At 33.5% G+C, this 11,908-nt stretch overlaps 1 pseudogene; it reads right to left on the reverse strand.

The window, feature by feature from the left end:
* Positions 1 to 7,257: 7,257 nt before the first annotated feature.
* LOC132174130 (receptor-like protein 56) lies at positions 7,258 to 10,106 on the reverse strand (annotated as a pseudogene).
* Positions 10,107 to 11,908: the final 1,802 nt, after the last annotated feature.

The following is an 11,908-nucleotide window of genomic DNA, read 5'->3' on the forward strand; positions in this document are numbered from 1 at the left end:
ATTATTGTAATTATAAAATATATATAATTACGGTGTTCAATGATTTATTCAAATTAAAGCTTATTCTATGAAATCAAATATTCTGAATTAAATTGTCGATTTAATTCTTATGGAACAAGTATTTGATTTCATTACTGATTTTATTTTGTGGAATCAATTAGCTGTATTGATTATTTATTTGATTTTTATTCCTTGATGGGATGACTAATTAAGGTAACAGCTGTAATTGAGGGTTCCTGACCTACCTATAAATAAGGCATGTGTATTCCATTAATTGGCACTCACTGGTAGGCATAGGTCAGAAGAACCTCTCAATAATTTTAATTTTCTAGTTTGGTTACTGTAAAGTTGTTCTTCAACCTGTTTAAGCAAAACAATGGCCGGAAATACATATATATTAAATTATTTTTGCTACTAGTTTTATTGTTAATTAGCATTTAATATATATAGAACTCTTACAGGAAGAGGTCTAACCAACCCGCGTCATTAATTTCCTCAAGTTGACAACCCAGCATCAACTCAAATTCTGTGGTTCAATTCTCTCTATTTATTGTGATTGAAATTTCTTGACCCTCCAAGGGCAGAAAGTTTTTTTTGGAAAGGGGGAGAAAGTATATTAACCTCAAGTATATATATATATATATATATATATATATATATATTTTTTTCTAATAATATATATATATATATATATATATATATATATAGAGAGAGAGAGAGAGAGAGAGAGAGAGAATTGTTTCATTTTTCATCTTCTCTACTCATGTCTTATTCATTTCCGTGGAGAGAATCTGCCATAATTTACTTGCTCAAGTTTTTGCTACCAAAGTCTTCCAAATTCTAATTTGCCTATTTTCGCTAGCTCAATGTAAATGTTTTTAAGCTACGATAAGAGGGAGAGAAGGTGCAAGGCCAAAAAGAAATTTGCTACAAACCTAAGTTCGTAACGGGATAATTTAAGTTTAATTTTAGAGGAAACCTAGACCTCACAACACAAGCACTGATTTAGATTAATTTTTCTCTTCCATTATCCATTACATATATATCAACATTTAAATAGAGGAGCTATTAAAATATCCTTAAGAAAAATTTGGACTAAGTCATTAATATGACTAGATTTGGCTTATACTACTTAACGTGTAAACAACACTAACAAGGAAATAAAAAGAATAACGATACATAAAATAATTACTACCCCAGCAGAGATTCATTTCTCCAATTCAAGAGAGTATTATAACAAAACTATACAGATCAAATTGTTGTGAGAAAAGTCCAAGCCCTCTACATTTTTCAAGTTTTAGAAATTAATCGCAATGAGACTTGTTAGAAAATTATTTGACAAGTTAAAAAATCGAATATGTGACAAGTCTCCCATTTTAGAAGGAATGTTATCTGCCAATTGGTTGGATAACATGTCAATTCCGGCAATCGACCATAGTAGTCTACCTTTGAAATTATATACCACATTTTTTATTTTCCATGACGCTCCAATTTCAACTTGAATTTCATCTGCATGTGCATGTCCATTTAAAAATGTTCCACACTACAAAAACCTTAGAATTATGAACATTTTTAATGTGACATTTTAAGGCCAAAAAAAGTCTTTATTTAATTAGGGACGTTCAAATAGTAACATTTTGCAAATGTAAAAAGCATATATTTTTTAAATAATCCTATTAAAAAATCATATGAATTTCACATATTAATTAAAAAAAATCATGTACTTCTTATATGTTAAGGAGCGCATGATATAGAGTTTAAAGGAAATTTATGTGGATGATGGATTCGGTTAATCTTTCATTTTGTATTTTGAAAAGTATTTTATTTTTTTAATTATTTGTTTTCTGTAGAGAAACAGTGCTTATTAAAGATACTGTCGATTTTTTCCCCAGATTTCACTTTCTGGTGCCCTGTTCTCTTACAATAATGGTTGTCGTTGAATTGCTGCTTAATTGCCTAGTGTTCTTATATCAACCACCACTGACTGTAAGACCTGTGACTACAACTAAATTTGTCTTTGAGGTTGGCGGTGCAAACCCGTCGTCAAAGTCAACCCACTAGTAACTCTTCAAAGGGTCTTAATGTTGATGTGGTTATTACGATCGAAGACTTCAAAGGTACATGTGTCTTGTTTTTCCTTTTAAAACTCGATAATTTTTTTTATAATCCTAAGAGATTCTCATCTCAAAAGGAGTAATGGAGAGGGACATCGAGCTCGACTATCATGACCAATTGGATCGGTCTGTTTGGAATTAGCTTGGAAATTTCAGGTTAGCTTTGAAAGCACTGCAATTTCAAAAAAGAAATTGTAAAACAGGTCTATTCAAACTGTAGTACCAATTCCTCTTTAATTTGACAACTAAAACAAGCAATTCTCTGTTTTTTCCACACCAAGAAGCACGGCAAGCTTTAGTCAAAAAGTAGTTCAGATTGAAAGGGCGTGGCTCTCACTAGTGAGTGAGACAATGAGCAGTTAATTATAGTCTGGGCATAAGTGGTTGATGAAATGTGAATAAAAATATAAGAAATATTTTCTAATTTTCCGTATAAACCAAACCTGATAAATTTTTTTTAAAAAAAAACATTTTATGCTGAAACAAACAAAACCTAGGCTAATTTGTTTTCAAATGCTTTAAGATGCGACATGTATAAGGACATATGGTTCTTGTCTGAGTTTAATTAACGACTTCATAAAGAAATTTTTATTTATTATTATTATTATTTTGAGAATAACTTACATAGGGAGGTTGCACAAAAGTCACATTTTGTGCCACCAATAAGAAGTTGATACATTAGCCAATTTCATTAGACTTATACTTAAAATAAAAACTCAATCACACCAGATTACACTCTAATAAAATAATTTTTTTTTTTATTTTAAAAAAAAAAAAAACAGAATTGAAGAGGTGGCCAGTTGGCCACCCCTCCCCCACTTTGGGTGGCTGGCCGCCACCCCAGGCCATGCATTTGTCCTAAAAAGTCAATCATGTCTTCACGATTTTGTTCTGATTGGAAAGAAACTTCAAGGAAACTTTTCAAGTAAATTTGATGGGTTTAGACTTGGTTCACATGTTTGCACGTTTTTGTTTTTCTCTTTGAATTTATAAGGGTGAAAAATATCACATGCATATTTTTTTACATGTGGCATGTTCTTATGCAGTGCTTGTGAAATTAAAACATTAATAAATTGATAAAATTCATTTATTTTATAATCATTTTCATAGGAAAAGGATGAATTCATCATTGAATTTGTGTTGAGTTTTCATGAGTCCACAAATTTAATGATTAAATTATTGAATTTGTAAAATAAGATAAGAAAAATATAAAGAAAAAAAAAATATATTGATGAGAATCATTCCTCAATAAAATATTGGAGATTCACAACAATTCTCTTTGTCCAGCTATCCAGTAAGGGTGGATTATTAGTAGAGTTTTTGATCTCTTAATAATCCACAACAATTCTCTTTCTATATAACGTACATATGTATATATAAAATATTATTTCTTCAATCAAATTATTACTCTTTTCTACCCCATTCGTTTGTATATTCTACTCAATCATGTCCAACCCCGAGTTTTCTGGAAATTTCACCATTGTTTCTGTCTTTATAAGAAAAAAGAAATGAAAAGAAAAGAAAAGAAAAGAAAAAAAAAAAAAAAAAAAAAACCTATAATACGATTTGAATGCACAACTTTTTATGCCAAGTTATGATTGTTTTTGCCGTGTTTGTTGGGGATCGATGGATCCTCTCTTGTGATTTTATTTTATTTTAATGCAATAGTAATCTTTATTTTTGATTAAATATTGTAATAGTCATCTTGGCAGGATAAAAAATGTTTGGATGACTTTTGACCTAAAAAGTTAATTGTGAGTGCTTGCCAAGTTACATTCAATCTGTGCCAATCCTCTTTAAGTGGACAATTGACAAGCAAGTCTCCTGTTTTTTCCAAACCTAGAAGCACTGCAAGCTTTAGTCAAAAGTACGTAGTTCATATTAAAATGTCGAGGTGTAGAAATTGCTTGGCTCTCACTGGTATATTTAATCTACCAAATGAGACAATGAGTAGTTAAGTATAGTATGGCCTTTAAGTGCTTGATGAAATGTCCCTAGGGATGGTGTTGCATTTATGTGGAGCATGCTCTCTAAAATGGTATAAGTCTTTTAGGGTAAATTCAAAAACAAAATCGTATGGGATGAGCTCAAAGCGAACAATATTATACTACTTAAAGCGGGTTGTTACTTATGATATCAGAACCAAAACTTAGCCTAAGATGGGGGGTGTGAATAAGCCTATGAGAATCGCCAACGAGAACCTTGAGTCTCAAGAGGAGGTGATTGTGGTGTCTCACATTTTCTAGGTATAAAAAATTTGATGTGCTTATATGAAGCACGTTCTCTCTAAAATGGTATTGAGTTTGATTCCTTTTAGAAGTAGTTCTCTCTAAAATGATATTTTTAAAACGGCAGACTGTGTGACGGCGTGTGAGGCACGTGAAACGTGGACACAAAAAATCTAGGACAACGCATGAGAGCGTGTGGTAGCCTAGAATGACGATCCGAAACCACCACAGTATAGATCAGACCTTTTAGAGACTCTAATCGTATGGAGATCGAACAACTTTCCAATTCTCTAGACAAGGTCAACACTTTATTATGATACATGTTAAAATAACTAAAGAATATATGTATGAACTAAGAGCATTCACAATGGGCTCTCTACATTTAACTTTTCTCTAAAAATTTAACAAAAGTCCTAAAAACACCAATTTAACAAACTCCATACATTACTTTAAATTTAACTATTGTCAAATTCACTCTCTACATTCTAAGAGCCCAAAAGCAAAAGTTATATATATAGTTTTTTATTCTTATTTCTTACTCTCATTTCTCCTATTTTTTTAAAACTAATAAAAAAATAATATTTAACTAAAGTAAAGAAAGATAAAAGGAGTTTGATGTTTTGTTCCTTTTAATATTGGCTCTCTAAATTTAACAAAGGAAATTTTTCTTCTCAAATTTAACTTTTATTTGAAGAGTTCACTGTGAATTCTCTAAATATTGTATTTTTGTGTGTTTGAAACTGTGTGCAAAATAACTTATTTATAATTGAATAAGGCAAAAAAAACTAGGAAATACAACATCAAAGAGTTAACTGACAATATTAGAAAATCAAATCAATATATATATACATGGAAATATAAATCAATATATTCAGAATATAAATATATCTAACTACTATTTTATTCCTGTCATCCCCAACCCCGGCCGCGTCTTCAGGAAATTGCACCTGCCGAGTGCCCACGCTCAAACAGAGGCTCTCGCTCCCGCTCTTTCCCAAAAACAAACACATATAGCCTCCGTGAAGCTTATGGGAGAAGGAATATAAAAAATGTTTGGATGACTTTTGACCCGAAAAGTTATTTGTCAGTGCTTCATGAAGGAGACGAGGATGAGTAATGACCAAGAAGCTTTGTAAAGCAACAGGTTTATTGATCAATCTCTGCTTTTTTCAAACCAAGAAGCACGGCAAGCTTTAGTCAAAAGTTCATATTAAAATGTCGAGGTGCAGAAATGGCGTGGCTCTCACTAGTATGTATTTAATCTACCACTCCCCACTACATGAGACAATGAGTACTTAATTATAGTACATGCTTAAGGGCTTGTTTGAAAGTGTTTAAGGGGTTCAAAAATGCGTTTAACACTCAAAAAGTTCGTTCGAAGAAAAATGTATTTATTTAGTAAAAAAAATTAAAAGTGCTTTTAAAGGTCTAAAAAGCTTAAAAATAAAGCTTTTGTCAAAAAACGTTTTTTGACTTAAAAATTTTATTTCTCAAAAGCAATTCCAAACAGATTTTAAGTGCTGATGAAATGCCCCTAGCTAGGGTTGGTTATAGGGTACTATCCAGCTGTTCAAATTTGAAGATAGGAGAGAAACTGCCTTGTGAGAATGTGACGAGAAGAATGGCTTTTTGTTTTTTTTTTTTACGAAGTCTATGTTCCTAGGCAAACAATTGTGTGCGTATGAGAGAGAGAGAAAAATGTAAGTATTCATTTGGTACGAAAATAACATATGGAAGATAATTATGATTTAACACATTGTGATCATATCATATAGTATTATAATGCATCAAAATGATTTTCTACCTTATTTATTTGACAAGAACCATATTGCATGGTGTTGCGTGTACTTGATCTTGTTTTTAAAAAAATTGAGTTCATTGTATATTGGCATGTTTCGCGTATACTTAACTCATTAAGTTGTGAAGTTGCACTTTATCTTTCTCACACGTAAAACATTTTTATGATAAAGACCCTAGAAGATAGTTCGTGGAACACTGCGTAACAGAATTTTGATGAATGATTGAGCCAAGATAATTTCTATGGAGAACCCTGCGATGATTGATTACATGCGGGCTCATGAGCAAGAGGATCTTCTACTATATTGTACTCTTTTCAGGAGTGTATGAAACTCTTCAGGTTATTTACTTGTTAAATTGAGCTTGGAGACAGTAAATCCGAGTGCATTACCGGTTAATTAATTTAAAGAGCATTATACGTATCATGATGCCCTTCTTTGTGTTCACCTTTGGATTGGGTTGGGTCTTGTTTTCGGCCTAAGTTTGCCTTTTGTCAATAGTTGATAAAATTGGCCCGGTTATTGGGCTTCTTTCTTGTCAATCAAAAGTGAATAATATAGTGGGTTCTTTTGTTTTGGCCCAAATCAAGTATCCCACTTCTGTATAGATAGTGCCTCCACCTAGTGGGTTGGGTCAGTCGTTCGTCTTTGCCAATGTCCTTAACAAGGATTTATAGGCATCAAAAACTCAAATGTAATGATATTGTTGGTGGAATAGTCAGCAACATATAACAACAAATGTAATGATAACTCGTTGTGCATTTTTTGAGCAGTAGCAACTCAACCTAGCTATTAAAAAGAAGAAGTGATCTAAGAGCAGGGCAAATCCTCATTTGTGGTTTTCAATAACTCCTTTATGTACTTACAAAAAAATAAAATAAAAAAATAACTCCTTTATGTAAATATATTACTCTATGCATAATGAGATATGAATTAATTTTGAACCTAAAAAAAAAAAAAAAAAAATCCATAAGACATGATGAAATCCCAGAACGCACACTACTTCTACTTCCAATTGTAAGTTAGAAGTACTATGGAATACAAACATCTTTATTAAAGATAAACATTACTTTGAAGTTCACGTATATTTTCTGCTTCCACTACAAAGTTGTTTATGAATCACCAATACTTGGAAAGCATTTCAAAACAAGACTCAATAAATCTGTCCACAGCTCTAAAATATGTATGCCTCAAGTTCTTGTTAATGATTAGAATCCCAAAGAAGACCCAAAATCCAAATGCATAAGAGACAGCAACAAATGCATAGAAGAATAAAGGGCTATCAATTATTCTAGTCCATTCTTTTTCGTCCTTATTTTGGCCCTTGTGTTCAGGTTCATGCTCATTTGTGGTTGAGCAGTTTCTTGGCAGAGGGTCTCCACATAGATCCAGATTGCCATCATAGCATTGCATCTTGAAAGTTGAGAATTGCCGCTCAAATGGGATTCTTCCTGAAAGATTATTATATGCAACACTAAATGTGGATAGAGAAGTGAGTCCAACCAATTCATGAGGGATTTTCCCACTCAACTTGTTTTGAGAAAGATCCAAGCTCTCCACATTTTTCAAGTTTCGAAAAGAATTTGGAATGGGGCCTGTTAGAAAATTTTTCGACAAATTCAAGAAGCGAAGGTATGACAAGTCTCCCATTTCAGAAGGAATGCTACCTGTCAATTGGTTGGATGACAAGTCAATTCCAATCATCAACGAGAGTGGTACACCTTTGAAATCATATACCATATTTTTTATTCGCCAAGATGCGTCAATTGCAACCATATTTCCAAATCCATATTCTCCAATTGGAGGAGTTTTCCCCCAGAATGTAATGTTACCGAGACAAGAGGGAATTTGACCTGAAACATGATTATAACAGATATCGAAAACTCGCAAACTAGCCATTTGACACATTCGTTGGAGTAGGTGGCCTTCAAAGCGATTTCCACCTAAAAGAACTATAGCCAATGTAGGATGATCATACAGCCACTTTGGAATATTACCAGACATGATTATTTTTAACATCTAAGATTTGCAAAAGGAGACTGTTTGATATCATGGGTGAGATAATTCCTTCAAACTGATTGCCGCCAAGTAGTAAACACTCAAGCGATCTCATCGTGGAGTTCCTTGGGAGCATTTCTCCTTGCAATTTATTATTCGATAGATTTAGATATTCCAGTTCGGTGCCATCTCTAGTCAACCTTTGAGGTATTGATCCTGAAAACATGTTGTTAGAAAGATCTAATGTTTCAAGAGACAAATTACCAAATGACCAAGGAATGTTGCCTTCTAATAAATTTGAGGACATGTTAACGTCACTCAAGTGTGGAAGAAGATGTCCAGCATATTCAGGAAGACGACCTTTGACATGATTATTAGATATGTCAAGAAACTCAAGTGCTGAAGTTTGAATAGCAAAGCAATCAAGAAAAGAAGCATCGATTTTGTTGCTTCTCAAGGATAGATATGTGATATTCGTGTTGAACAATAGGTTACAAGGCATGCCTCCCTCTATTGAGTTTTTAGACAAGTCTAGATGTGCCAAGGAATATTGGGTGGAGATGAAGCTTGGGACAACGTGACCATTCTTCTTGTTGAGGTTGCAGTCCGCCAAGATCAGATCGAATAGTTGAAAGGTTGGGACCCATGAGGGAGATTCGGTTTCAACTTGAAAATCGTAGTTTCTTGAAAGATCATTGTGTTTAAGACTAGAAGCATTGGCAAAAATTGAAAATGATAAAACCCCTTCTAAATGATTGCCCGAAACATCAAAATGGGAAATCATGCTTTGGTTATAGAATAGAAATGGATTTATTTGAAAGATTGAGGATTCCGAGACTTGAAGCATTGGAAAAAGTAGAAAATGATAAATCCCCTTCTAATTGATTATTCGAAACATCAAAGAGCGGCATCTTGCTTTCTTTGGAGAGTATTGATGGAGGTAGATTACCATAAAGGTTATTACGCGATAGATAAAGTTCTTTAAGGCTCGCAATCGTCCCAAGACAAGAGGGAATAACGCCTTCCAATCCATTATGCTCAAGATACAACCCTTTCAGATGTTTTAGTTGCTTCAATTCGCAAAAAGCTGCAACAAAATGAGTTTGAGAAAATGAGTGTAGTAGTATTTTGTGGGTGTAAATTGAAGGATCTCAAGTAGCAAGTAAATATTTATTCCAAGCAATTTAGTCTAATTGGCTTTGATGTCCCAATAAGTATAAGAAGCAAAGCATAGTAGCACGAAAACCCATCTATTAATTTATTTATTTTTCTCTGTTTTTGGTTGCTGAGGAAATAGTAGTGGAAAAGGAAACGAAAACAAATCGGCACAGTACTGAACAACTTAATTTTTGCACTTTTAGTTACTTTCTTGCTGTATAGGTTGATCATGAATGAGATTTATGGTAGCCGAATTTGATAATTTTGTGAAATTGGTTTTTTTGATGAGAATATATATATACACGATGGGTCATGGATTGAAGTGTTTTTCAATAATTTTAAATTCATATATACAAATTAAAATGTATTTTCAACCAAAATATATATGTATTAGGCTTAAACTAATATAGATGAACAAATATTCATGGATAAATCAAGTAATAAGAGTTCTCACGTTGAAGCCCTCCTCCAATTTGCATGTTAGTAATTGACAGTTCTTCCAGTTCATCAAATAAGGTGAACAATGTTACATTTGGATACCACTTGCTTAATGATTCCATGTCGACATTCAAGTTCAACAATTCGATACGCCAAACTCCCCCAGCAATACCGCCACATACGATTGCAGGCGTTTGATCACAACAATGGCTTCCATCCCAGCTGCCCAGAAAGCCTACACCATTTGTAGAGTTGTTGATCTCCATGAGAGCTCTCTTCTGTTCTTCGCTGCATCCTGTACCACAAGCGAAAGAGAAAAAAGTGGTAGCCATAACCCAAATCAAAATGACATAGTTACCAAAATAAATCTTCATTTCGAAATGAAGAGATATAGATTCTCAAATGAATGGTTTAACGGATGTATATATATAAAATATTATTTCTGTCTCACACATTTGTATATTCTACTCAGTCTTTTGGAAATTGCACCTGCACAGTGACCACGCTCAAATAGAAGCCTTAATTAGTGGATGACTTTTGACCTGAAAAGTTGATTCTCAGTCTGTGCCAATTCCGTAATGAAGAAGACGAGGATGAGTAATGAAGTCGGGGCAAAGAGATTGATCAAATGTCCCTAACCTTGACCCTGGCCCTGGGGGTTGGTTATTTGGCACTATCAAGCCGAGTCAAGTGGTGACCGTTCAAAATGATAGAATAATATGAACGTATGATCTTGTTGGTAAGAATCTCTCGTTAGGGTGGATATCCAATGGAGAGAATGAAGTTTGACGTACGTTCTTCTCATTATCAAACTCTATTTATAGAGTTAGGATATGACTCTTTATTAAGAGGCATACCTTGTCACTTTATCATAACTACCATGGAAGGTTGTGATTGGATATGGAAATGACCACACTGGTTATGATGTGATCACCCCTTAAACCATCACAAAGTTGACTTGACAAAATGTTAACTAGCTCGAACTTGGCTCGGGCTCAAGTCAAGCTTTATCTAAGTGTTCAAATTTGGCTCAGTTAAATTTGGATGAATTTGAATTCCATTCAAGCTCAAATCGGGTTCGAACTCGAGCTTGGAGGCAATGGAGTCGAATAGAGAGTGCCGCTGTGGCAAGTTGGTAGAAGCCAAGATGCAAAAATAACCAAACAGAAAATATCAACCCAAACCCAGATGTAACATAGCACAAATTCACTTCATACATACAAATATACATAGTGAAGATAGGAGGTGGAATTGGACAGATTTGAGAAACTGCCTTGTGAGAGATGGGACGAAAATAATGGGTTTTTTTTTTTTTTTTGACAAAGTCTATGTTCCTAGTCAAACATTTGTGTGCGTGTGAGGGAGTGAAAAAAATGTTATGTATTCATTTGTTTTTATGGAATTTTGATGGAAATTTGTATGAATTTGAGAAGAAATTTTGTAAAGAAATGAAAGAATTGACTGATTTGAGGTAGTCAGGCTCCAAGAAATATCAATTTGGGCAAACTCCAAACATAGATTTCGTTCATTATTCCTTGTGGCTTTTTTTTTTTTTTTTTTTTTTTTTTTTTTGGGAGGGGAAAATACCTTTTGCCCCCATGAACTACAATGCATTTTCACTTTGCCCCTATGAACTACCAATTGTGACACCCGACCCCATGAACTACAATTTTTTTCCCAAAACCCTCATTCCGTCAGTCAAAGGCCTCTTCCGTTAGTCAAAAGCGTTAATTCAAACGGTTAAATTGACAATGTGTTGTAGTTTATGAAGGCTAAGTGACAATTAATTGTAGTTCATGTGGACAAAGTGAAGGGTAGACCATCTGAGTTAACGTCTTTGACTAACAGAATGAGGGTTTTGAGTACAAAATGATAGTTCATGGAGTCGGGTGTCACAGTTGGTAGTTTATGAGGGGAAAGTGTCAAGGCATTGTAGTTCATGGGGGCAAAAAGCAGTTTCCCCTTTTTTTTTTATTCAAATGAGAAAATGGATTACAAATGAGGGTCTTTCTCATTCTTGATTCGAATGGAAGTGAGAATGAGAGACCAATTAAGAATGCTTCTAAACACAAGGTGGAACTCATGGGCTTATTTATATATATAATAGTTTCTTTACATAACAGATTAACGGGTAAAACAAAAGAAAAAAAAAAATTTATTTATATATATATAAAAT

Source organism: Corylus avellana, chromosome ca3, assembly GCF_901000735.1.
Source record: "Corylus avellana chromosome ca3, CavTom2PMs-1.0".
NCBI lineage: Eukaryota > Viridiplantae > Streptophyta > Magnoliopsida > Fagales > Betulaceae > Corylus > Corylus avellana.